General features: G+C 38.5%; 1 long non-coding RNA gene across 1 annotated transcript in view; it reads left to right on the plus strand.

The window, feature by feature from the left end:
- Window positions 1–26,889, plus strand: part of LOC125083960 (uncharacterized) — a 361,461-nt gene that overhangs the window by 206,917 nt on the left and 127,655 nt on the right. Inside the window, exon 2 of the long non-coding RNA XR_007122421.1 lies at window positions 15,813–15,990. This is a non-coding gene — a long non-coding RNA (uncharacterized LOC125083960). The remainder of the gene's footprint in view (window positions 1–15,812; window positions 15,991–26,889) is intronic.

Consider the following 26,889-nt stretch of genomic DNA (forward strand, 5'->3'; position numbering starts at 1 on the left):
AATTTGAGAATGCCATCTTTTTGCTGCCAAGATTCTGATTAAGCAGGCATGCTTGGATTGCCGTGGTCCCACAAATGGGGGCAAACCTGACTTCAGATAGCAAATAGCTATTGGGTGGAATGCCATTCAGTTGCAATGACAACAAGGGCTCCTCTCTTTTCATCATTACATTCTTGATAGGGGTTGGTTTCTCTTAGTTCTGTCTTAAAATGTTATATACCAATGCCCAATTTTGTGGTGAGGTCCAAGTCATGTATTGAAAGGAGGTTGTAAGTACTTTTGCTTAATCCATAGGATAGTTTATTTGTGGTATTTATTGGGGGATAAAAAATGAGGTACTACTTTTGTCATGATAAATAAAATCCCTTTTCCCTCACCTTTCCTTGATTTTACACTTGTTTCCTTATTAATTTTCTATTGCTTAAACCTAGAGTAGGCGTCTATCACTCAAAGGACCAAATTTAGGTCAATATAGAGACTCTGAAAAAAAAAAAACAAAAAAGAATTGGGGCACCTGGGTGGCTCAGTGGGTTAAAGGCTCTGCCTTCAGCTCAGGTCATGGTTCCAGGGTCCTGGGATGGAGCCCCACATTGGGCTCTCTGCTTGGCAGGGAGCCTGCTTCCTCCTCTCTCTCTGACTGCCTCTCTACCTATTTGTGATCTCTGTCTGTCAAATAAATAAATGAAATCTTTAAAAAAAATCTTAAAAAAAAAAAAAAAGAAGGGAAAGAAAAATCCAGCCACTTTCAACACTTACCAGTGTGAACACACTGTTAAATTTTATAGTGTTTGGTGGCAGGGTTGTGTGGACCAGCCTACACAAAGGCATATTGCTCTAGTCAAATGATCCATTGATATTGGCTTATTTGATTTCTTTGTGTGATAATATCATATTATGAAAGTCTCAGCACATACTGTCATTTCTTTAAAAAGTACAGTATTGTAATGCCTCTGTCTTTCTGGAGGTGCTTAAGTCCTACACCTTTACTGCCACTCTACTCTTCAACATACTGTGTGCATCTGGACATTAAAATATCAGAGTATATTAGAATCACCATTCTCGTGTGTGTGGTTTTTTTAAAATTAATATATAATGTATTATTTGCCCCAGGGGTACAGGTCTGTGAATCATCAGGCTTACACATTTCACAACATTCAATATAGCACATACCCTCCCCAATGTCCATAACCCAGCCACCTTATATCTACCCTTCTACTGCCTAGCAACCCTAAGTTTGTTTCATGAGATTAAGAGTCCCTTATGGTTTTTCTCCTTCCCAACCCCATCTTGTTTCATTTTTTCCCTCCCTACCTGCCATGATCTCTCAAATTCCTTATATCAGAGAGATCATATGATTATTGTCTTTCTCTGATTGACTTATTTTGCTTAGCATAATACCCTCTAGTTCCAGCCACATCATTGCAAATGGCAAGATTTCCTTTTTTGATGGCTGCATAGTATTCCATTGTATATATATACCACATCTTCTTTATCCATTCATCCATTGATGGACATCTGGGTTCTTCCCATAGTCTGGCTATTGTGGACATTGCTGCTATAAACATTCAGTTGCACATGCCCCTTTGTATCACTACCTTTGTATCTTTGGGATAAATACCCAGTAGTGCAATTGCTGGGTCATAGGGTAGCTCTATTTTCAACTTTTTTTTTTTTAAAGATTTTATTTATTTATTTGACAGAGAGAGATCACAAGTAGGCAGAGAGGCAGGCAGAGAGAGAGGAGGAAGCAGGCTCCCTGCTGAGCAGAGAGCCTGATGCGGGGCTTGATCCCAGGACCCTGAGATCATGACCTGAGCCGAAGGCAGAGGCTTAACCCACTGAGCCACGCAGGCACCCCTCTATTTTCAAATTTTTGAGGAACCTCCATACTGTTTTCCAGAGTGCCTGCACCAGCTTGCATTCCTACCAGCAGTGCAGGAGGGTTTCCCTTTCTCTGCATCCTTGCCAACATCTGTCATTTCCTGACTTGTTAATTTTAGCCTTTCTGACTGGTGTAAGGTGGTATCTCACTGTGCTTTTGATTTGTATTTCCCTGATGCCGAGTGATTTGGAGCACTTTTTCATGTGTCTGTTGGCCATCTGGATGTCTTCTTTGCAGAAATGTCTATTCATGTCTTTTGCCCATTTCTTGATTGGATTATTTGTTCTTTGGGTGTTGGGTTTGATAAGTTCTTTGTAGATTTCAGATACTAGCCCTTTATCTGATATGTCATTTGTGAATATCTTCCCCATTCTGTCAGTTGTCTTTTGGTTTTGTTGACTGTTTCCTTTGTTGTGCAAAAGCTTTTGATCTTGATGAAGTCCCAATAGTTCATTTTTGCCCTTGCTTCCCTTGCCTTTGGCAAATGTTTTTAGGAAAAAGTTGCTGTGGGTGAGGGCGAAGAGGTAGTGCCTGTGTTCTCCTCAAGGATTTTGATGGATTCCTGTCTCACATTGATGTCTTTCATCCATTTTGAGTCTATTTTTGTTTGTGGTATAAGGAAATTGTCCAGTTTCATTCTTCTGCATATGGTTGTCCTGTTTTCCCAACACCATTTGTTGAAGAGACTGTCTTTTTTCCATTGGACACTCTTTCGTGCTTTGTCAAAGACTAGTTGACCATAGAGTTAAGGGTGCACTTCTGGGCTCCCTGTTCTCTTCCATTGATCCATGTGTCTGTTTTTGTGCCAGTACCATACTTTCTTGATGATCACAGCTTTGTAATAGAGCTTGAAGTCAGGAATTGTGATGCCACCATCTTTGGTTTTCTTTTTCAACATTCCACTGGCTATTCTGGGTCTTCTCTGGTTCCATATAAATTTTAGGATTATTTGTTTCATTTATTTGAAAAAATGGATGGTATTTTGATAGGGATTGTGTTAAATGTGTAGATTGCTTTAGGTAGCATAGACATTTTCACAATATTTGTTCTTCCAATCCATAAGCATGGAACATTTTTCCATTTCTTTGTGTCTTCCTCAGTTTCTTTCATGAGCATGTCATAGTTTTTTGAGTAAAGATTCTTTGCCTCTTTGGTTAGGTTCATTCTTAGGTATCTTATGGTTTTGGGTGCCATCCTGAATGGGATCGACTCCTTAATTTCTCTTTGTCTTGCTGTTGGTGTATAGAAGTGTAACTGATTTTTGTGCATTGATTTTATATCCTGACACTTTACTGAATTCCTGTATGAATTCTAGCACTTTTGGAGTGGAGTTTTTTGGGTTTTCCACATAAAATATCATATCTGCAAAGAGTGAGAATTTTACTTCTTTGCTGATTCGGATTCATTTTGTTTCTTTTTGTTGTCTGATTGCTGAGGTTAGGAATTCTAGTACTATGTTGAATAGCAGTGGAGATAGTGGACATCACCGCCGTGTTCCTCACCTTAGGGGAAAATCTCTCAGTTTTTTCCAATTAAGAGTGATATTTGCTGTGGGTTTTTCATAGATGGCCTTTATGATATTGAGGTATGTACCCTCTAGGCCTACACTGTGAAGAGTTTTTAATCAAGAAAGGATGCTGTACTTTGTCAAATGCTTTTTTCAGCATCTATTGAGAATATCATATGGTTCTTGTTCTTCCTTTTATTAATGTATTGTGTCACATTGATTGATTTGCAGATGTTGAACCAACCTTGCAGCCCAGGAATAAATCCCACTTGGTTGTGGTGACTAATCCTTTTAATGTACTATTGAATCCTATTGGCTAGTATTTTGGTGAGAATTTTTGCATCTGTGTTCATCAAGGATATTGGTCTATAGTTCTCTTTTTTGATGGGATCTTTGTCTGGTTTTGGGATCAAGGTGATGCTGGCCTCATAAAATGAGTTTGGAAGTTTTCCTTCCTTTCCTATTTTTTGGAATGGTTTTGGGAGAATAGGTATTTATTCTTCTTTAAATGTTTGGTAGAATTCCCCCTGGGAAGCCATCTGGCCCTGGGGTCTTGTTTGTTGGGATATTTTTGATGACTGCTTCAATCTCCTTACTGGTTATGGGTCTGTTCAGGTTTTCTATTTCTTCCTGGTTCAGTTTTGGTACTTGTCTCTAGAAATGCATCCATTTCTTCCAGATTGTCATATTTGCTGGCATATAGTTGCTCAAAATATGTTCTTAAAATTGTTTGTATTCTATGGTGTTGGTTGTGATCTCTCCTCTTTCATTCATGCTTTTATTAATTCGGGTCCTTTCTCTTTTCTTTTTGGTAAGTCTGGACAGGGGTTTATCAATCTTATTAATTCTTTCAAAGAACCAGCTCCTAATTTTATTGATTTGTTCTACTGTTCTTTTGGTTTCTATTGCATTGATTCTGCTCTGATCTTTATGATTTCTCTTCTCCTGCTGAGTTTAAGCTTTCTTTGCTGTTTTCTCCAACTCCTTTAGGTGTAGGGTTAGGTTGTGTACTTGAGACCATTCTTGTTTCTTGAGAAAAGCTTGTATCGCTATATACTTTCCTCTCAAGACCACCTTTCCTGTGTCCCAAATATTTTGAATGGTTGTGTTTTCATTATCATTTGTTCCCATGAATTTTTTTCAATTCTTCTTTAATTTCCTGGTTGACACATCCATTCTTTAGTAGGATGCTCTTTAACCTCCATGTATTTGAGTTCTTTCCAAATTTCCTCTTGTGATTGAGTTCTAGCTTCAGAGTGTTGTGGTCTGAAAATATGCCGGGAATGATCCCAGGCTTTTGGTACTGGTTGAGACCTGATTTGTGACCCAGGATGTGATCTATTCTGGAGAATGTTCCATGTGCACTAGAGAAGAATGTGTATTCTGTTGTTTGGGGATGGAATGTTCTAAATATATCTGTGTTGTCCATCTGGTTCAGTGTGTCATTTAAAGCCTTTATTTCCTTATTTATCTTTTGCTTGGATGATCTGTCCATTTCAGTGAGGGGGGGTGTTAAAGTCCCCTACTATTATTATGTTATTGTTGATGTGTTTCTTTGATTTTGTTATTAATTGGTTTATATAATTGGCTGCTCCCATGTTAGGGGCACAGATATTTAAAATTGTTAGATCTTCTTGTTGGACAGACTCTTTAAGTGTGATACAGTGTCCTTCCTCATCTCTTATGATAGTCTTTGGCTTAAAATATAATTTATCTGATATAAGGATTGGCACCCCAGCTTTCTTTTGATGTCCATTAGCATGGTAAATTGTTTTCCACCCCCTCACTTTAAATCTGGAGGTGTCTTTGGGTCTAAAATTAGTTTCTTGTAGACAGCATATCAATGGATCTTGTTTTTTTTTAATCCGTTGTGATACCCTATGTCTTTTGACTGGGACTTTTAGGCCATTTACATTCAGAGTAACTATTGAAAGATACGAATTTAGTGTCATTGTATTGCATGTAAGGTGACTCTTACTGTATATTGTCTCTGTTCCTTTCTGGTATACTACTTTTAGGCTCTCTCTTTGCTTAGAGGACCCCTTTCAATATTTCCTGTCGGGCTGGTTTGGTGTTTGCAAATTCTTTTAGTTTTTTTTTTTTTTTTTTTTTGTCCTGGAAACTTTTTATCTCTCCTTCTATTTTCTTTTCTTTTAAGATTTCATTTATTTATTTGACAGAGATCACAAGTAGGCAGAAAGGCAGGCGGGGGTGGGGGGTGGGGGGGTGGGAAGCAGGCTCCCCGCTGAGCAGAGAGCCCGATGCAGGGCTCAATCCCAGGATCCCAGGATCATGACCTGAGCCAAAGGTTAAAGCTGAAGCTTTAACCCACTGAGCCACCCAGGTGCCCCTCTCCTGTTTTCAATGACAGCCTAGCTGGATATAGTATTCTTGGCTGCATATTTTTCTTGCTTAGTGCTCTGAATATATCATTCCAGTCCTTTCTGGCCTTCCTGGTCTCTGTGCATAGGTCTGTTGCCAATCTAATATTTCTATCATTATATGTTACGGACTTCTTGTCCCGAGATGCTTTCTGGATTTTCTCTTTGTCACTAAGACTCGTAAGTTTTACTATTAGACGACAGGGTGTGGACCTATTTTTATTGATTTTGAGGGAGGTTCTTTGTGCCTCCTGGATTTTGATGCTTGTTCCCTTCACCAAATTAGGGAAATTTCCTACTGTAATTTACTCCAATATACCTTCTGCCCCCCTCTCTCTTTCTTCTTCTGGGATCCCAATTATTCTAATATTATTTCTCTTGAGTTCTCCCCTCATGGTCCAGTAGTTGTTTGTCTCTCTTTTTCTCAGCTTCTTTATTCTCTGTCATTTAGCCTTCTATATCACTAGTTCTCTGTTCTGCCTCATTTATCCTAGCAGTAAGAGCCTCCATTTTTTATTGCACCTCATTAATAGCTTTTTTTATTTCAACTTGGTTAGATTTTAGTTCTTTTGTTTCTGCAGAAAGGGATTTTATTTCTCTAGAAAGGGATTCTCTAATATCTTCCATGCCTTTTTTTTTTTTTAAAGATTTTATTTAGTCATACAGAGATCACAAGTAGGCAGAGAGGTAGGCAGAGAGAGAGAGGAGGAAGCAGGCTCCCTGCTGAGCAGAGAGCCCGACGCGGGGCTCGATCCCAGGACCCTGGGACCATGACCCGAGCCGAAGGCAGAGGCTTTAACCCACTGAGCCACCCAGGCGCCCCCTTCCATGCCTTTTTTGAGCCCAGCTAGCACCTTGATAATAATCATGCTGAACTCTAGTTCTGACATAATACTAATGCCTGTATGGATTAGGTCCCTAGCCATATGTACTGCTTCTTATTCTTTTTTTTCTTGGTGAGTTTTTCCACCTTGTCATTTTATCCAAATAAGGATAGATGAATGAGAAAACAAAATACTAAAAGAGTAGCAATGATCCCTGAAAAATATATACAAAACCCGAATCAGAAGGGACCACTGGGTGGACCAAAAGGGGGAAGAAGAAGGAGAAGGAGGAGGGAAAAAAAAAAAAAAATATATATATATATATATATATATACATATATATATATATATATATATTAGACTGGTGAGTAGAACAGAGTCGCACACTTAATTATGGGTATATTTTGGTCTGTTAGAAGAAACTATCTTACAAAATTTTAAAGAAAGAAAAACTATATATACAAAAATAAGAGGCTAAACATGATGAAGTGATGGAATATGACTGTAAAGATGAAAATTTTAAAAGATTCTAAAAAAGGAATTGCTAAGAAGTTTGTTGAAAAAAGAAAAAAGAAAAAAAAAAAAAGAGCAAAGACTGTGATCAGGCTGGAGACTAGAACAAAGCCATGCAAAAGATTTAGGGTATATTTTGATCTATTAGAAGAAATTGTATCCCAAAATTTTAAAGAAAAAGACAATGTATATCTATACAAAAAATAAGGCTAAATACAATGAAGGGGTAAAATATGACTATAAGAATGAAAATTAAAACAAATTTTATAAAGGTATCCACAAAATAGTTTAAAAATTAAAATAGGAAAGAAGAAAATTTTAAAAAATAGAATACGAGAAAATAAAATTAAAAACATTTCACTTTGAAAGACTAAATGATCATGGGAAAAAAGCCATGAATTCTATGTTGCTTTCCCCTATCTCTGGAGTTCCACAGTTCTCATTGATTAGTGAACTTGGTCTTGGCTGGATGTTCTTGCTGATCTTCTGCGGGAGGGGCCTACTGCAGTGATTTTCAAATGTCTTTGCCTGGGGCAGAAGTGCACCGGCTAGGGACCAGGCGAAGTAATCTGCTCGGGTTTGCTCTCAGAAGCTTTTTCTCCCTGAATGCTTTCTGTATAACTTTGGAGTACGGGAATGAAGACAGAGGCCTCCCAATCTCCGGCCTGGAGGATCCAAGAGCTCAGGGCCCCACTCCTCAGTGTGCCCTCAGAGAAAAGCAGTCAGTCCCTCCCATGTCCCTGGTCCCTGGCCACACTCTGAGCTCACCTGGCCTGTGACTGAGTATTTCTGTCTCTGGCGCATGGCCCCATTTGGAGTCTTCAAACCCTTCAGATTTCTGCTGCTTATCCTCGCTGTTTTTCCTGGAGGAGGAAGGAGGGAGTTTCCCCAGATCTGCCACTTGTGGGGTCCCTGCTCGAAGAGCAGTGGTCTGACTGTGCCTCAGATCATGGTTTAAGGTAACCCTGAGCTGAGAGCCCCTCCTCAGCTCCATCTCTGTAGCTAGCTTCCCTGCTCTGATATCTGGGAGCTCTGCCGCAGACACCCCTGGTCTTTTTGTGACCCCACGGGTCCTGAGACCACACTGTCCCAGTGAGGGCTCCACCCCCTGCTTAGCCTCTGGACCGATATCCCTCAGTGGAGCAGACTTCTAAAAGTTCCGATTTTGTGCTCCACTGCTCCACCGCTTGTCAGGAGCCACCCCCCCCCCCCCCACTCCCTGCAGTCTATCTTCCCGTCGCTTTGGATTTACTTTTCCACACATCCTGCCTTCCAGAAAGTGGTTGTTTTTCTGTTCCTAGAATTGCTGCTCTTCTTCTCTTCTCTCTCCTGTTGAGTTTGTAGGTGTTCAGAATGGCTTAATAAATATCTAGCTGAACTTCTGGGACCTGATGATATTTCAGTCTCCTACTCCTCCACCATCTTGCTCCTCCTCCAAATACCATTCTAGTGCTCTGAGAACATTGTGGCACCCCGTGATCCTAGTTTAGTGATCTACGTGATCTCTTCTGTTCTATATGCTTCCCTCCTCCCTTCCCTTGGGAATTGCTTCTTTCCCAGCTCCAGCCATATTGTTACTCAGGAGCCACCTTCTTCCATGACTCTGCCTCACTTTGACCACAAGGCTAGATAGTGGCCATGACAAAGATCAGCCAATAGGAATCCCACCCTGGAATTTTTGTGAATGGGAGAGAGGAAGAGTTAGTTTCTCTCTGCAGAGGAGAACCACAATTTGCAAAACTCACACTCTGTTGGTGACCGTTTTCCCTCTGCGTGAGAAAAGCTAGTTTTTGGTTATTGAAACTAAAGTCGACACTTAAAGAAAGGAAAAAAGAGGGGTCCATGTTGGTCCTTGTCATTTTCAAGTTCTTGGTTATAACTCTTCCTGGAACCCAGGCACTTTCTGCCTTGCTCAAGTTTTAATTGTTCAGATATCCTTCAATTCCGTGAGATGTATTTAATATTATTCATGTAAGTTTCCCTTTGGCCTAAGTCAGTTTTATTATGGTCTCCATCAGTTATAATCAAAAGCATCCTCACTAAAACAAATGATTCTGTATATTCAATGTATGTTCACTCAACAAACACTTTCTTTTTTTTCTTTTTTTTTTTTTTTTTATTTGCAGGCTCCCTGCTGAGCAGAGAGCCCGATGCGGGACTCGATCCCAGGACCCTGAGATCATGACCTGAGCCGAAGGCAGTGGCTTAACCCACTGAGCCACTCAGGCGCCCCAACAAACACTTTCTGAGTAGTTATTTTAAGCCAGTCTTCCAAGGGAAGCAATGTAGTATGAAACCTTATTCTTATTCTCTGTGAGATTATGTCATGCTAGAAGAGATAAGAATGATAATGGTAATAACAACCTTGATAATACAACCATTACAATGTTTTAAGTGCTCACTATGAGTCTACTAAGTATTTTATATGCATGATTTTATTTAATGCTCAGGTTAACTCTATTTGTATGATATCATCTCTCACATTTTAGAGATGATGTAATTAAGGCTCAGCAAGCTTGAGCCACATATGAAACGATGGTAGAGGCAGAATTTGAACTCAGGACTGTTGGACTTCCAGTCCTTGCTCTTCCTTATTGTATCCTACTTCTTATATGTGATGAAAAATATGTGTGACTTGAAGAGAAGTTGAGAGAAGGCAGAGGTAACATTCATTTTGAAGGATCTAGAAAAGTTTGATGGAGAAGGTGGCATTTATACAGGATTCCAAGGTTGTAATAGGATGTATCTAGGTAGAAAACAGAATCCTATACAACCTACACTCATGCTTAAGTGTACTCACAATTGAGACCAGAGCAGGGATTAAAAATAGGAAATGGCATCAACTCAAATCTCTCTTGGGCTGCATTCTATACTTTCAGTGCTAGTTCTCTCCCTCCTTCAAGCTTGCCCTCCTAATGATTCTGCCAAGTGTAAAGAACTAATCTGCAATTTTAAAGATTCACAGCTGGAACAATTTCGTTTTCTAAGAACCAAAGCCAAGAAAGTTTAGCAGTCTCGATTGAGCAAGTTCAGAAGTTAGTAAATTTGGAGTGAACATGTGCTTCCTGGACTGATGAAGTTTACATGACTCATAATGGCTATACTGTGTTCCTATTAGGCGCTCTGTGTGTTGGGAGTCTCCTTTTCCCTTCAGAGGCTCTTCCAAAGCAGGACCTATTGCATTCCCCCTTCTCATCCCACCAGCAATCTGGGTCTATCTGATAGAGACGCAAGCAGCCATTTTGATGCACAGTAAAGCTGATCTCTGGAAATATTTCAGGAGTTATAAACCCATGGATAAAAATATTTTTGGTACACTCTGCTTCTCCCTCCCTAGGGTTGAACTGACATAGTTATTAGTAACTCTACCTCTGTCTATAAACTTTTTGGATCATATTGGTCTACTGAGAATGCTTCTTTATTCTTCCTTGTAGTTATGTAGTACTCCTAGGCCAGTGGGTTCCCAGTGTGTTATAAAGAACTTGCTAAAAGACACTTGTTGCGTGCCTGCAGTTTGCCAAGCATGGAGATATTGACCTATTATATCATCCTTTAAGTCCTAAAGTTCATAGTAACTCCATGTGAGACTAAAGATTCAAGTAGGTTAAGTAGCATGCTTAAGATCACCCAGCCAGTAGATGGCAGAGCTGAAATCTGAGTTTTGCTTTCATATGACACAAAGCCAGTGTCTTTACTGTGGCAAGCTGTTGGTAGGCAATACTATCTATTCTTTGGCTGGGGATAGTAAAATCTGGAAGTTAAATCACTTGTAAGTTCACATTGCAAATCAGGGGTAGCTCTTATTTATATCCAGGCATAGTAGTATGGTTGTCCCAGAGCAGACTTCTAAATAGCATTGACTATCAGATTCTGGGCAGAAATAGAACATGCAGAGGTGAGAAAACATACTATTTGGGGAAAAATAAAGACAAGTTTCCAAAAATGCCTGAGAGTTTTTATTAAAAATGACTTGAAGAGGAGGAGGTAGAAGCGGAGAAGGATTCACAGCTGGTTATCATCAAGCTTCTTCCAAACTGGCCATTTGTTTTTGAATGTGTTAATATAGAGCTCAAAAGGAAGTCAACACTGGGAAGTTTCAGAAATAACTGATTGGTCAGATGATGTGTAGGCTTGCTGCGCAGATATACTCTTTGGAAAACAGACAATGACCTCCTAGGAACTGGCAGAAAAGCAGCCTCCATTGCTATCTTTTTCTAAAGTAGCCTGATGGGTTGAAGGGCAAAAATCACATATTGGTGATCACATAGTGGTGATCTGCCCATTTATGGCTTGTGGTCTTACTTTATATTATTCTATGACTGAACTTAAAAGAACTGCCTTTTTGTATCCATTTGGTAAAGGTGCCCAAGGCAAGCAATTCATGGTACTTCCATTTTATATCTAATGGTAGGAGAGTTGTCTCTTAGAAAGTAATGAAAAAGTAGAGAGCCCCAGCTAAGAAACAACAAGGGCAATCACCTTGAAACTGAGATACAGTTGAAAATTCATGTACTAAAAATTATAAACATCTGAATATCATATCTAAGCTCTGTATTTTCCTTCGTGTTTCTGACTTTGGTTGTGTGGGAGGATAACTTAATTGGCCTCAGATGTTCCCCATGTCAAGAAAACTTCATCTCTTTAGACTTAATAACCAAGTAATCAACCTTAAATCTTATCAGATAAACTATCTGAAAAACCAGCTCCTGCACTAGATTATACTTCTTCTCTCCCTCCCTACCCTCCACCACTTAATGGTATCATTCCAGTAATTCTCCTCTTCTCTTTTTGTTGTCAAATTTTTCCTCTCCTGAATCATTCACACCAGCATAGAAATATGGTGTTACTGTCTTCTACCTTAAAAACAAACTTACTTCACCCACAATTCATTCCAGGGGCTTCCCCATTTCTCTTTTTTCTGTTCCACCAAGACTCCTAAAAGAGTTGTTTCTATTTGCGTATCTCCTCTCCATGCTAGTTAGCCTTTTCTCTCAATCACTCTGCCTTGTCAAACCCAGTGGTCAATTCTCAATTATCTTGTTTGCCCCCATTTATCCCTTCTCATTCCTTAAAGAATTTTATTTTTTCTTTTAGGAAACCACCCACTCTTTGGGGTTCTCCCCCTCTCTCACTGGATATTCTTTTTCAGCTCCTTTGCTCATTTCTCCTGATGCACCTGACCTCTATTAGAGTGTCCCTCAATTTAGTTCCTAGATGTCACTCTTCCATCTACACCATTCCATTGGGTGATCTCATCCAGTTTCATGGTTTTAAATGGTATCTATTGGTTGGGGATTTTCAAATTTGTTTCAACCCCAGATATCTCTGTTGAGCTCTATACTTGAAATCCTTACTTGGTTATCAATAAACATCTCAAACATTTATAGAGCCAAATGACTGGATTGCATATCCACGAGCTTATCTACTGTAAACCTGCTCCTTATGTACTTATCCTCATCTCTGAAGACAGAAACTCCATTCTTTCAAGTGTTTGGGCCAAAAACTTTGGTGTTATGCTTAGCTATTCTTTCTCTTTTACACCCAGCATTCTGCTATCTGCTATCAAACGCTGCCAACCCTACTATCAATATATATGCAGAATCTGACCACTTCTCATTCTGTACTTGACTAAAGTCTCTTAACTGGTCTCCTTGCTTTCAGTCCACTTCCTGTGATCTATTTCCCACATGGAAATTAGAATGACCCTTTTACTACAGTAGTCAGACATTTCAACCTTCTACTTAAAACCTCCAAATGGCTTCTTGTTTCACTCATAGAGCCAAAATTTGAAAATGGACTTAGGGACCAATATGATCTTTCCCTTACACCTCATCAATTCTCTGACCTCATTTCCTATCATTTTTCCTCTTGAACACTTTGCATGTATTATGTGCCCTCTTTGCTGTTCCTTGAACACAGGAAAAATGCTCTTGCCTCAGGACTTTTCTACTTGCTGTTCCAGATCAATCGATTGATCTTTTTACTATTTATCATCTATCCCTCCCACTTTCTCTCTCTCCATCCATTCATCTCCTTCCTTCCCATTCTCTCTCTCTCTCTTTTATCTATATGTCATTTGGTAGTCTTACTCCTTTCAGTTCTGTTGTCAAATATCATGCCAGAAAGGCCTTCCTTGATAATCTCCTTTGAAATAACAAGCTGTACTTTTACCCAAACTTTACTTTCTTCCTTCTCTTCCTGTCTTGTTCTTCCTCATAGCAATTACCACTAATTGCTGTGTTTATTTTTTTTTAAAGATTTTATTTATTTATTTGACAGAGAGAGATCACAAGTAGGCAGAGAGGCAGGCAGAGAGAGAGGAAGGGAAGCAGGCTCCCTGCTGAGCAGAGAGCCCGATGCGGGACTCGATCCCAGGACCCTGAGATCATGACCTGAGCCGAAGGCAGCGGCTTAACCCACTGAGCCACCCAGGCGCCCCTGCTGTGTTTATTTTTAATTGTCTGTTTTTCCTTATAAGAATGTAAGCTCCTTGAAGGAAGGGACTTCTTTTCTTTGTTCTCTGCTGTTTTTTCAGACCCTTGAACAGTCCCAGGAATGTAGTAGGTGCTTAATATATATTTGATGAATAAATAAATGAATCGTTTCAGAAGAGCTATAGGGGGATATATTCTTTCTTATCATTGGACATGAGTCAAGAAGCTTATAGCCCTAGGAGGAATGCCACTATCTTGAGAATGCAAGGAAAGCTTTAGAAAATAAGTCTACACCTTGAAAAGCAGAGATGAAAGAAAGAAACTATCTTTGATGGTGCTTTAAACACCACCTGATCCCTCCTTTCTTGCTAATCTAATTCCAATTTAATTAGGCATAGACTCCTCTAGGAAAATAAACCAAACTGCAGCTCAGGAACAAATCCTGAATATTCAATGCCTATCTTGGTATCTTCTTCCCTTTGCCAAATTATTGATATATGTTGGGCTTGTTACCAGTGTTTCCATGGAAGAGGAGGGGTTGTTTGCTGGGAGTTCTGGGAAAGGTTTTATCATTCTTTCAAAGAGACACAAGGTGGTCACAAATCCCCTTCATCAACTATCTTGCAAAATCTACATGTACTGGCTGGATGTTATGGTTGCTACTTTGGGACTGCAAAAGGAGTTAGCAGAGAAGAATGCTGACATGATAAGGATGACATACCTGATGGAAAGACAAAAAGAACCCCACCCCCCTTTTTTTGAGAAGTATGTTTACCTTTTATTTTTTAAAATTTTTAATTTAAATTCAATTTAGTTAACACATACTGTATCATTAGTTTCAGGGGTAGAATTTAATGATTCATCAGTTGCATATAACACCCAGTGCTCATTACATCAAGTGCCCTCTTTAATGCCCATCATCCATATACAGTATAATATTACTCAGTCATCAAAAAGAATGAAATCTTGCCATTTGCAACATGGATGGAACTAGAGGGTATTAAGCTAAGTGAAATAAGTCATTCAAAGAAAGACAAATACCATATGATTTGACTCAGATGTGGAATTTAAGAAACAAAACAGAGGAACATAGGGGAAGGAAAGGAAAAATAAAGTAAGATGAAAACAGAAAGGGAGGCAAAATGTAAGAACCACTATTTTTGGTGATGGAATGGACCTACTGAATTAACTTACCTTAGAGATAACCTATCTTAAAATTCATGGTTATATAAAACAATAATGGGTTTTTTGGTGGTGGTGTTGGCCATTTGGGGTGGGGTTTTCATTACATGTAACCAAAAGTGCCCTAATACACCAAACTATTTCTCAAATTATCATTTAGTTCAGCCAGTAAAATCTTTTAACCTATATTTGCTTATTTAAAATGGGTTTTCTTCTACTTGTGACCACTGGAGCAGCTGAGGCTATTATTCAAATGTCCTCTACTTAAAGCATTACTGTCCATAGAATTGTTTTCAGATAAATTTATTTCCCTGTACTATGGGTTAGTGATAGCGCAGTGAATGAATTTTTTAGTGACTTTGGCCTGTGTTTATGTAGTCAAAGCCACATGATCTTAGTTACCCTAGGGTCATACCAGTGATTATTTGAGTTTATTTCTGTTTAATATGTGTTTGTTGTGTTAGGAATCACCATCCTTTCTCCAGGCCCTGTAGCTGTGTTCAGTAGGCAAAAATAGGAGGCAGCAGTGGTAGAGTCTACAAATGTCTTCTTCTAGACACAACTATTAAGGTGGATCTAGAAGTAGGGTTTTGTCCTGTGCTGAATTCTTATTTTGTATTGCACTAGCACATGGTATTGGCAGTCAAGAAAGAATCAGGTTATCACAAAAACCACAAAGGTACTTATCTATGAAGGAGCCTGAATTGGCTACCTTATTTTGGTTTTATTTCTACATGGCTAAGAAAAGTGTTCATCAGGTTTGAGGTTACAGGAGAAATTTGGGACTAAGAAATTTGGCAACTGAAATCTAAGCATCCCTTCCTCACCTCACCAGAATATTCTTGAAGCAGGACTGATGATTCTAGATCTCTTAGTCATTTTGCTTTTTGTTTATTTGGATAAATAAAAGGTTGGTGTGGTGGATGAAGGATGGTCATAACTTCTTTGACATCTTTTCCACTGAGAGGTACGGTTTGCTTACTTTTCCCTTGAACCTGGACTGGCCAGTAGAATGTCACAGATGTGAAGTGATGCTAGTTTGGAGACTACTCTAAGAGGACTGGAATCTTCCATCCTTGTCTCTTGCAGACCCGGATCATCATGTATGAAGTTCAGCTATCCTACTGGATAGACCACGTGGAGAGGCTCTGCAAATACAGAAAGAGGGAGAACGCCTAGCTGAGACCTACCTGATGGCCATCCTTGTCAAAATAAGAAGTTTGTGAGTGAAACCTGCATAGATCCTTCAAATCAGCCCTGTTTTCAGGTGAGTATCACTACAGAATGCTACTGGACACCACTAGAACAGGAGAATTGGCCAACTCAGCCCCTCCAGAATATCTGACCCACAAAATCATGACAAAAGACAGAATAGTACTTGTTTAAAGCTACTGTATTTTGATATAATTTGCACAACAGTAATTGATAACCAGAACATTTGGCAACCCCGCTTTTGGGGAAATTTTACTTATGCAGGATATTGAAAATTCTTGGAAGTTTATAATGATGATGACCTAGCTTTATGAAAACAGGTGCTATTTCTAAATATAAGAAATATGTTGAGAGCTATGTGATACTTAGATAAAAACTTAGCAAGAGAAGTATGGGGTCTAAATGAAGAAAGCTGTAAAATCTTATTTAAGGACATAGACAAGATGTGGTCACTTGGAAAAAAAATTATATGTTCTTGCACGAGATGGTTTAATAACTCTTAAACATTTTATAAAATAAGTGGGTTAGGTGGAATTTAATTAGGATACCTATGGATTTGTAGTTTGTTGAAATAAGATAATAGCATGTTAAAAATTATTTGGGAGATTAAAAATGTTGGACTAGCCAAGAAATGTATGAAAAAGAATGGTAGGCTAATACTTGCCTCATTAAATTTCTGAATATTTGATTAAAAATTAAATGTACAGGGTCACCTGGGTGGCTCAGTGGGTTAAACTTCTGCTTTCAACTCAGATCATGATCACAGGGTCCTGCGATTGAGCCCCACATAAGGTTCTCTGCTCAGCAGGGGGCCTGATTACCCCCCCCGACCCTCTCTCTGCCTCCCTCTCTGCCTACTTGTGATCTCTTTCTCTCTGTTAAATAAATAAAATCTTAAAAAAAAATTAAATGTACAAACATACTATAAATTTATGGAATTAAACCTTATGGTAATAGCATAGATATAAAAAATCATTAAAACAGAGACCCTAGATTTATATCCTTATATGCTTGAGAATTAGATTTATAACACCATCTACTGAAATTAAAAACACATACCAATCTTGGGAATAAAAACACCAATATATGTAAGGCTATGTGTGCATATTATTTAGTGTGCATTGTTTGCAGTGCTCAAAAAATTAGGAAAAATTAAATTCGTCAGTAAAAGAAAAATTAAATTTGCTGATCTATACCAGGGAATACTATATAGCCACTAAAAGGAATGAGATTTTTAGTAGTCAATTTGAAGGGATTTTCAGGATATATCATCAAGTAAGGAAAATAAGGGGAGGGAAGTATATATACTATGACCCCATTTTCATGAAATAACAACAACAAAAATGCCACTCCTCATTACCATCATGTTATTTAATGGTTTTATGAACAGGGAGAAATATATGGAAAATACATACAGATTGTTGATCTCATTGGTAGAAGGATTGGGTAATGTGTCTGGGATTGGGAACTTAAATGGTTGCATTTCAGAAAATCTTTGCTTTCTGTACTATTTGACCTTTTTTTCAACTTAATTATACATATCATTATAAAATGTATGCATATAACATTAAAAAAAACAGAGAAGTTATTGTTTTATTAAGTTTTTAATTTTCATTCCAGTGTAGTTAACATACAGTGTTAGTTTCATGTGTACAATATAGCGATTCAACAATTCTATGCATTACCCAGGGCTCATCATAATAAGTGTCCTCTTTAATCCCCATCACCTCTTTCCCCCACACCCCTACCCACCACGTCTCTGATAACATCTGTTTGTTCATCTATAGTTATAGAGTCTGTTTCTTGGTTTGTCTCTCTTGCTCTCTTTTTCTCCTTTGCTTGTTTGTTTTGTTTCTTAAATTTGACATATGAGTGAAATTAAATGGTATTTGTCTTTCCCTGACTTATTTCACTTAGCATAATACTCTGTAGCTCCATCCATGTCATCACTCATGGCAAGATTTCATTCCTTTTAATGACTGAATAACATTCCATCATATCTGTATCTAGATCTGTACCTATCTTACATCTTCTTTTTTTTTTTTAAGATTTTATTTATTTATTTGACTGTCTTACATCTTCTTTATCCATCTATCCATCTATCAATGGATATGGGCTGCTTCCTTAATTTGGCTATTGTAAATAATGCTGCAATAAACATAGGGGTGCGTGTATCACTTTGAATTAGTGTGTTTGTATTTTGGGGGTAAATATCTGCTCGTGTGATTACTGGATTATAGGATAGCAGAAAAGTTATCTTAATACACATTTAGTAAATACACATTTACTATCAAAAGTACATGCATGTAATAAAAAAAATCTAAGAAAGTTATGTTAATCATCAGAAATAAAGTAATTTGACAAATAGGCTAATTCATTTCAGAGGAATCAGGTGAATCTTGTTTTTCATTATTAAATGCTGCTGTGTGTCCCAAATATAAACCAGTCCCAAAAAATTGATTATAGGAAGAGTGATGAACATTTTAAAAAGCTGGTTGTTTCATATAAATGTCACATGGAAAATTTTGCAAGTGACATTGCCTAGGGTCGTGTGATGAATCTTCATCTACCTATAGCAGGTTTGGCTCCAGGATCTGCACATGAGAAGTTTATTAATAATTAGATACTAAAACATCTCAAATGGGAATCTGCATCTGCATGGCAAAAGTAAAAGAAATAAAAGGGAAAACTTAAGCTACTCTAAGTGAATGGCAGGAAGAAATCATATCACCGTTAAATGATGGGCTAATGAGTCTATGCGAACCCATAAGCATCAATCACATACGAATGCCCCCTTGATCTTTGTGCTTGCTAAACAGATCATCCCAGAACTGCCAAGGAACTCACCTTTGGCTGGAAGGAAAGGAAGGCTCAGGTGTATGCACTGTCACAGAGATGTTCTCATTAAATGTGATTGATTGATTGATAGACTGTCTCACTTCACAAACTTTAATTGAGTAAAGTTTGAATGAAAAAGCATGTACAGCTGCTGTGAATAAGTGAGGTATTGGGACCTTGGGAGGACAAGGGAAAGATAAACAGGACATGGCCCCCATAGCACAGAAAGTGGATATAGAGTTATAAACAAGAATATTACAATCGCACTAAGTATGAAACCCAAATTAGTAACACCGTTTCTTGGAGAAAATGACTTCTGACACTCTCCTGAAATCCTATAGAATAGCTTGAACATACCTCATCTTAACCATACATACTTGACCGATAATTAAATCCCTTTTATTTCTAGAGCTGGGCTTTATTAGAGCCCATCAATTTGTCAGGTTCTATTACCTCCCAGTAGGTGTTCAGTGATTTAAAGCAATGAATTGACAAGCTTCAGGCCATTTCTACGAGCATAAGCTGCCAAGACTTCCCAAACTGCAGCAAGAGTTTCAACAGCGGTAAGAGAGTGAAAAGCAGATTGTCTTCACTAGAATATTCTGTCCTTACATCTCGGAGTTTTTAGGGGTAGGAAGTTATTAGCTTCTTTCCATTACAGGCACGGGAATGAGGAAAGCCTTCTGGTCCTCAGGCTTTCTGATCAATCTTCTTTAAGAAGCCCAACTTCTCAGGGCAGGGTCAAAAAATCTATCTTTGATTTATATCCATTCCTATTTACTGTAACATATTCAGTCATTTAAAAAAAATGCACACTATTTTCCCCCTCTTTGTGCTTGTTCATTTTTTTTCCCCCTTATAAGTATTGGTCTGCTAGGGCTGCCATAACAAAATACCACACCAGCTTAACCAAAAGAAAATGTATTTTCTCACGATTCTGAGGCTAGAAAGTTCAAGATCAAGGTGCTGGCAGGGTGGGTTTCTCCTCAGGGCTCTTCCCTTGGTTGGCGGATGGTCATCTTTTTTCTGTGTTCACATAGCCTCCTCTGTGCCTCTGCAGCACTGCACCCTTCTTCTTAGAAGGACGGGGCCTTATTGGATTCGGGCCCCACCATGACCTCATTTAAGCTTAATTACCTCCTTCAAAGCCCTATATCAAATACAGTCACATTCAGGCTTAAGGTTTCAGCCTATGAATTTGAGAGTGAGGGGAGACACAATTCAACCCATCACACCATCTGTCTCTGTATCTTTCCCTCTCAAGTCCTCTCCCACTTCACTTTTTTTGTGGTTTGTGTTAATCCTAAATTTGGGGAGGGGCGTAGATACACACATTTCCTCAGAGCCAAAAATGGGTATTTGTGTTGCCCTGGTTGAGTTCTTCAGATTAATGCTATGCCTTAGGAAGGAAAGTTAAATGGAACAAGGGACAGCGTGTAGGTCCTAGCTAGGGGGTGTTCAAAAGGTACCTTTTTTTTTTTTTTTCTGACCCTTCCTTTTATTGCGGGAGGGGAAATTACCGTTTGACTTAAAGAGCTGTTGTAGACAATCATTTGCAAACAAAAATTGCAAATTCTTGCAAAATTTTGCAAATGTCTCTTTTTTTGGTTTTTAATCATTAGGTGTTTTTTTGTTTTTTGCTTTGCTTTCATGAACTTTAAGATATTGTCATTGAAAAGATATTTCTGAGAAGTGCAAGTATATTAGAAAAACATCATAATATCTCCTCAAAAGCAGAATTGGGCATCATAATTGTCAATGATGAGCCAAGCACACTTCTAAAGATTCTCAGTTGTATCATGGATGCCGCTGTCCTAAGAATTTCCAAGACATGGACAGGGCAAGTGGATCTTCTTAGTATTGCAAACAGCTAATGTTTGCTTTCACCAGGATGATATGAATTTCTGACGATTCCATGTGCTGGGTGTTTTTGTTTTTGTTTTTTTTGGCACATTTCCTCAAGGCTCAGATAAATATTTGTTTGCTTATGTCTTATTAGACTCATTGACATCTTTCCCTTCTTCTGATCTGTGGTTATATAGCAATGCAATATTTCTCCATCTTTTTTCCTCTTTGTCCCTCCTTTACCATCACAAGCAGGAATTCAGAGATATGAAAAAACTGGATGTGGGCAACATTGTACCAACAACAGTTTCCCCCTAAAGCCATCAGCTCAGCTGCCCATAATTCCCTAGGAGTTCCATTGTTTTCAGTGTAAATCAGCTTGTTTGTATGTTTTGTTTTGTTTTAAAGGTAGAAATCTCGTTTATAGCTAGCTGCTTTTGCTAGATTGGAGAAATTACCCTCAGAAAGACTGGAGGGGACATAAGAAATTTATCTATTGACTGAACTTTGTAAGTGGCAGTCCACAGTGGTAATTTACATTAAAGAAAAAACAGCATGGGGCAGCCCTGGGTCTTACAGGCACTTTTGTTAGAAAGGAAAATATCATACATCTGACCAAATGGATTGAATGGTTCGGTGCACACAGCGTTCTTTTCATCGGTAAACAGTTAGAAAAATCCAGCAAGTGAGAAATGAAACACTGATTTGGTTTAAAATTGAAACCTCTCAGATAAATTTAATACTTATCTCAAGTATCAAAGATTTTATGTTCAAAATATACTGCTTTGAGCTGGAGTAACAGGGGAGCACCCTGTCCTACAGACTTGGTTAGCTGACTTAACTGTGCTTATGAACTTTGTAATTCAATGGAAATAGGCAAAGAAATACTTGGAACATAAGAGCTTAGAATTTATATTTGTATTTGTATACACTTAGTGTCTCTTCAGATAAGGCGTGGTAGGAAGTCCCATAGCAGAATAAAAGCTGTTTGCTGATACTTGATATCCACAAAACTCTGGAAATTGGGTATGCCTATTGAGGTGTTGAAATGCAGAGAAAACTAAAGGGAAAATTAAGTGGAACAGAGTCAGTAGTGGGTTGGTAAAAGCTAGGTGGTGTTTAAAAGTTGCTTTAAAAATTATTGTTTTGTTTGGGAGGTAATTAATAGACTTTATGACTCCAGGAGCCTTTGTAGATCAAGGTGATTAACAAACAACAGTTGTTAGCCATTGCCTAACTCTTAGGAAAATTTTTTTAAATTTTTATTTTTTAAAATTTCTTTTCAGTGTTCCAGAATTCATTGCTTATGCACCACACCCAGCGCTCCATGCAATACGTGCCCTCCTTAATACCCACCACCAGGCCCACCCAACCCCTGACCCCTCTCCCCTCCATAACCCTCAGTTTGTTTCTCAGAGTCCACAGTCTCTCATGGTTCGTCTCCCCCTCTGATATCCCCCAACTCACTTCTCTCTATCTCCCCATGTCCTCCATATTACTTATGTTTCACAAGTAAGCAAAACCATGTGATAATTGACTCTCTCTACTGGACTTATTTCACTCAGCATAATCTCTTCCATGTTGATACAAAAGTTGGGTATTCATCCTTTCTGATGGAGGCATAATACTCCATTGTATATATGGACCAAATCTTCTTTATCCATTCATCTGTTGAAGGGCATCTTGGTTCTTTCCACAGTTTGGTGACCGTGGCCATTGCTGCTATGAACATTGGGGTATAGATGGCCTTTCTTTTCACTACATCTGTATCTTTGGGGTAAATACCCAGTAGTTCAATTTCAGGATAATAGGGAAGCTCTATTTGTAATTTCTTAAGGAATCTTCACACTATTTTCCAAAGTGGCTGCACCAACTTGCATTCCCACCAACAGTGTTAAGAGGGTTCCCCTTTTTCCACATCCTCTCCAACACATGTTGTTTACTGTCTTGTTGATTTTGGCCATTCTGATTGGTGTAAGGCGATATCTCAATGTGGTTTTGATTTGAATTTCCCTGATGGCTAGTGATGATGAACATTTTTTCATGTGTCTGTTAGCCATTTGTATGTCTTCTTTGAAGAAGTGTCTGTTCATGTCTTCTGCCCATTTTTTGACATGATTATGTGTTTTTTGTGTTGAGTTTGAGGAGTTCTTTATAGATCTTGGATATCAGACCTTTGTCTATACTGTCATTCGTGAATATCTTCTCCCATTCTGTGGGTTGCCTCTTTGTTTTGTTGACTGTTTCCTTTGCTGTGCAGAAGCTTTTGATCTTGATGAAGTCCCAAAAGTTCACTTTTGCTTTTGTTTCCTTTGCCTTTGGAGACGTGTCTTGAAAGAAGTTGCTATGGCTGATGTTGAAGAAGTTACTGCCTATGTTCTCCTCTAGGATTCTGATAGATTTCTGCCTCACATTGAGGTCTTTTATCCATTTTGAGTTTATCTTTGTGTACGGTGTAAGAAAATGGTCAGGTTTCATTCTTCTATAGATAGCTGTCCAATTTTCCCAGCACCATTTATTGAAGAGACTGTCTTTTTTCCACTGAATATTTTTTCCTGCTTTGTCGAAGATTATTTGACCATAGAGTAGAGGGTCCATATCTGGGCTCTCTACTCTGTTCCAATGGTCTGTGTGTCTGTTTTTGAGTCAGTACCATGCTGTCTTGGTGATCACAGCTTTGTAGTAAAGCTTGAAATCAGGCAACATGATGTCCCCAGTTTTGTTTTTCTTTTTCAACATTTCCTTTGCACTTTGGGGTCTCTTCTGGTTCCATACAAAGTATAGGATTGTTTATTCCAGCTCTTTGAAAAATGCCAGTGGAATTTTGATTGGAATGGCATTAAAAGTATAGATTGCTCTAGGCAGAATAGACATTTTAACAATGTTTATTCTTCTGATCCATGAACATGGAATGCTCTTCCATCTTTTTGCATCTTTTTCAATTTCTTTCATGAGTGTTCTGTATGTAGTTCCTTGAGTACAGATCCTTTACCTCTTATGGTTCCTGGTGCTTAGAAAATGGAATTGATTCTCTAATTTCCCTCTCTGTATTTTCATTGTTAGTGTATAAGAAAGCAACTGATTTCTGTACATTGATTTTGTATCCTCCCACATTACTGAATTGCTGTATGAGTTCTAATAGTTTGGGGATGGAGTCTTTGAGGTTTTCCATATAAAGTATCATGTCATCTGTGAACAGAGAGAATTTGACTTCTTCATTGCCAGTTTGAATACCTTTTATTTTTCTTTGTTGTCTGATTGCTGTTGCTAGGACTTCTAATACTATGTTGAACAAGAGTGGTGAGAGTGGGCATCGTTGTTGTGTTCCTGATCTCAAAGGGCAGGCTGTCAGCTATTCCCCATTGAGCATGATATTCACTGTGGGTTTTTCATAGATAGATTTTATGAAGTTGAGGAATTTTTCCTCTATCCCTATACTTTGAAGCATTTTAATCAGGAACAGATGCTGTATCTTGTCAAGTGCTTTTTCTGCATCAATTGAGAGGACCATGTGGTTCTTCTCTCTTCTCTTATTGATTTGTTCTATCACATTGATTGATCTATGAATGTTGAACCACCCTTGCATCCCATGGGTAAATCCCACCTGGTCATGTGGATAATCTTTTTAATGTACTGTTGGATCCTGTTAGCTAGGATCTTGTTGAGAATCTTGGCATCCTTATTCATCAGGGATATTGGTCTGAAATTCTCCTTTTTGGTGGGGTCTTTGCCTGTTTTGGGGATCAGGGTAATGCTGGCTTCATAAAGAGAGTCTGGAAGTTTTCCTTCTGCTTCAATTTTTTGAAATAGCTTCAGGAGAATAGATATTATTTCTTCTTTGAATGTTTGGTAGAATTACCCAGGGAATCGGTCAGGTCCCAGGCTCTTGTTTTTTGGGAGGTTTTTGATCCATGCTACAATCTTGTTACTAGATATTGGTCTATTCAGGTTGTCAGTTTCTTCCTGATTCAGTTTTGGAAGTTTATAGTTTCGAGGAATACATCCATTTTGTCTAGGTTGCTTAACTTACTGGCATATAACTGTCAGTAATAATTTCTGATGATTGTTTCTTGGTGTTAATCGTGATGTCTTCGTTTTTATTCATAATTTTACTAATTTGGGTCCTCTTTCTTTTCTTTTTTAAAAATATTTTATTTATTTATTTGACAGAGATCACAAGTAGGCGGAGAGGCAGGCAGAGAGAGACAGAGAAGCAGGCTCCCCGCTAAGCAGAGAGCCCAATGTGGGACTCGATCCCAGGACCCTGGGATCATGACCTGAGCCGAAGGCAGAGGTTTTAACCCACTGAGCCACCCAGGTGCCCTCCTCTCTCTTTTCTTTTGGATTAGTTTGTCCAGTGGTTTATTGATCTTATTTATTCTTTCAAAAAACCAGCTTTTAGTTTCGTTGATGTGTTCTACTGTATCTCTAGTTTCTATCTCATTGATCTCTGCTCTAATCTTGATTATTTCCCTTCTTGTGCGTGGGGTTGGCTTAATTTGCTGTTGATTCTCCAATTCTTCAAGGAGTAAAGATGGCTGGTGTATTCTGGATTTTTCAGTTTTTTTTTTAAGGGAGGCTTGGATGGCTATGTCTTTCCCCCTTAGGACCACCTTTGCTATATCCCATAGGTTTTGGACCGAAGCATTTTCATTCTCATTGGTTTCCATGAATTGTTTAAGTTCTTCTTTGATTTCCTGGTTGATCCAAACATTCTTAAGCAAGGTGGTCTTTAGCTTCCAGGTGTTTGAATTCCTTCCAAACTTTTTCTTGTGGTTGAGCTCCAGTTTCAAAGCATTGTGGTCTGAGAATATGCAGGGAATAATCTCAATCTTTTGATATTGGTTGAATCCTGATTTGTGACAAGTATGTGGTCTATATTGGAGAAAGTTCCATGTGCACTCGAGAAGAATGAGTAGTCAGAGATAAAGAAGGACACTACCTCATTCTTTTTTTTTTTTAAGATTTTTTTTTATTTATTTGACAGAGAGAGAGGTCACAAATAGGCAGAGAGGCAGGGAGAGAGAGAGGGGGGGAAGCAGGCTCCCCGTTGAGCAGAGCGCCTGATGTGGGGCTTGATCCCAGGACCCTGTGATCATGACCTGAGCTGAAGGCAGAGACTTTAACCCACTGAGCCACTCAGGCGCCCCCACTACATCATTCTTAAAGGATCTACCCACCAAGAAGATCTAATAATTGTAAATATTTATGCCTCCAATACAGGAGCAGCCAGCTACATAAGAACACTATTAATCAAGATAAAGTATCATATTGATATGAATACATTAATAGTAGGGGATCTTAACACACCACTCTCACTCAGTAATAGACAGCTCATCCAAGCAGAAAATCAATAAAGAAACAAGAACATTGAATGATACATTGGACCAGATGGACCTCATAGATATACAAAAAAATTCCACCCTAAAACAACAGAATACTCATTCTTAGGAAATTTTTAAAAGAATTTTATTATTTATTTATTTGACACAGAGAGAGAGAGATCACAAATAGGCTGAGAGACAGTCGGGTGCGGGGAGCAGGCTCCCTGCTGAGCAGAGAGTCTGATGTGGGGCTTGATCCCAGGCCCCTGGGATCATGACCTGAGTTGAAGGCAGAGGCTTTAACCCACTGAGCCACCCAGGCACCCCATCATTCTTAGGAAAATTTTAACACATGTTAATTTCCTTCCCTACTTTACCTCTTAGAGGTCTTGATTTGAGAGAATGTAACAACAAAGTAACATAAACTGACCACATTAACTTGTGTTTTGACTAGTAGATATTTCTTATTTCCCATGTATTTTAAATATAAATGTATAATCACTTATTTTATACACACACATATGCACATACATAAGATGTATGTATATACATATGTGTTGTTATGATATGAATGTGAGATTTCAGTAATTTATGTTTTTTATTGAAATCAAAGGAGTTAAGATTTTAAAATAAAGAATTCTACATTTTCAAGGTGTAGGATCTAAGTAGAATTAGGTTAGCACAGGAGATTACAGAGTCTTAGAATGTCATTCTGAAAATGGGACCAAAGTCTTAGAATGTCATTCTGAATGGGACCTAATCCCCCTTCATCATTTTTCAGATGAAGAAACAAAGACTGATAAGGTGAATTGATTTGCCTTAATTTGTCCAGGTCAGGGTCCTCAATGGTGGCACATCTTTAGTAGAAACAATGGGAAGTCATTTGGAGCTAGTTCTAATGGATATGTCATTAATCACGTTAGATAACCAGTCTTGGAGCAGAAATC

The sequence above is a fragment of the Lutra lutra genome, chromosome 13 (genome assembly GCF_902655055.1).
Source record: "Lutra lutra chromosome 13, mLutLut1.2, whole genome shotgun sequence".
Lineage (NCBI taxonomy): Eukaryota > Metazoa > Chordata > Mammalia > Carnivora > Mustelidae > Lutra > Lutra lutra.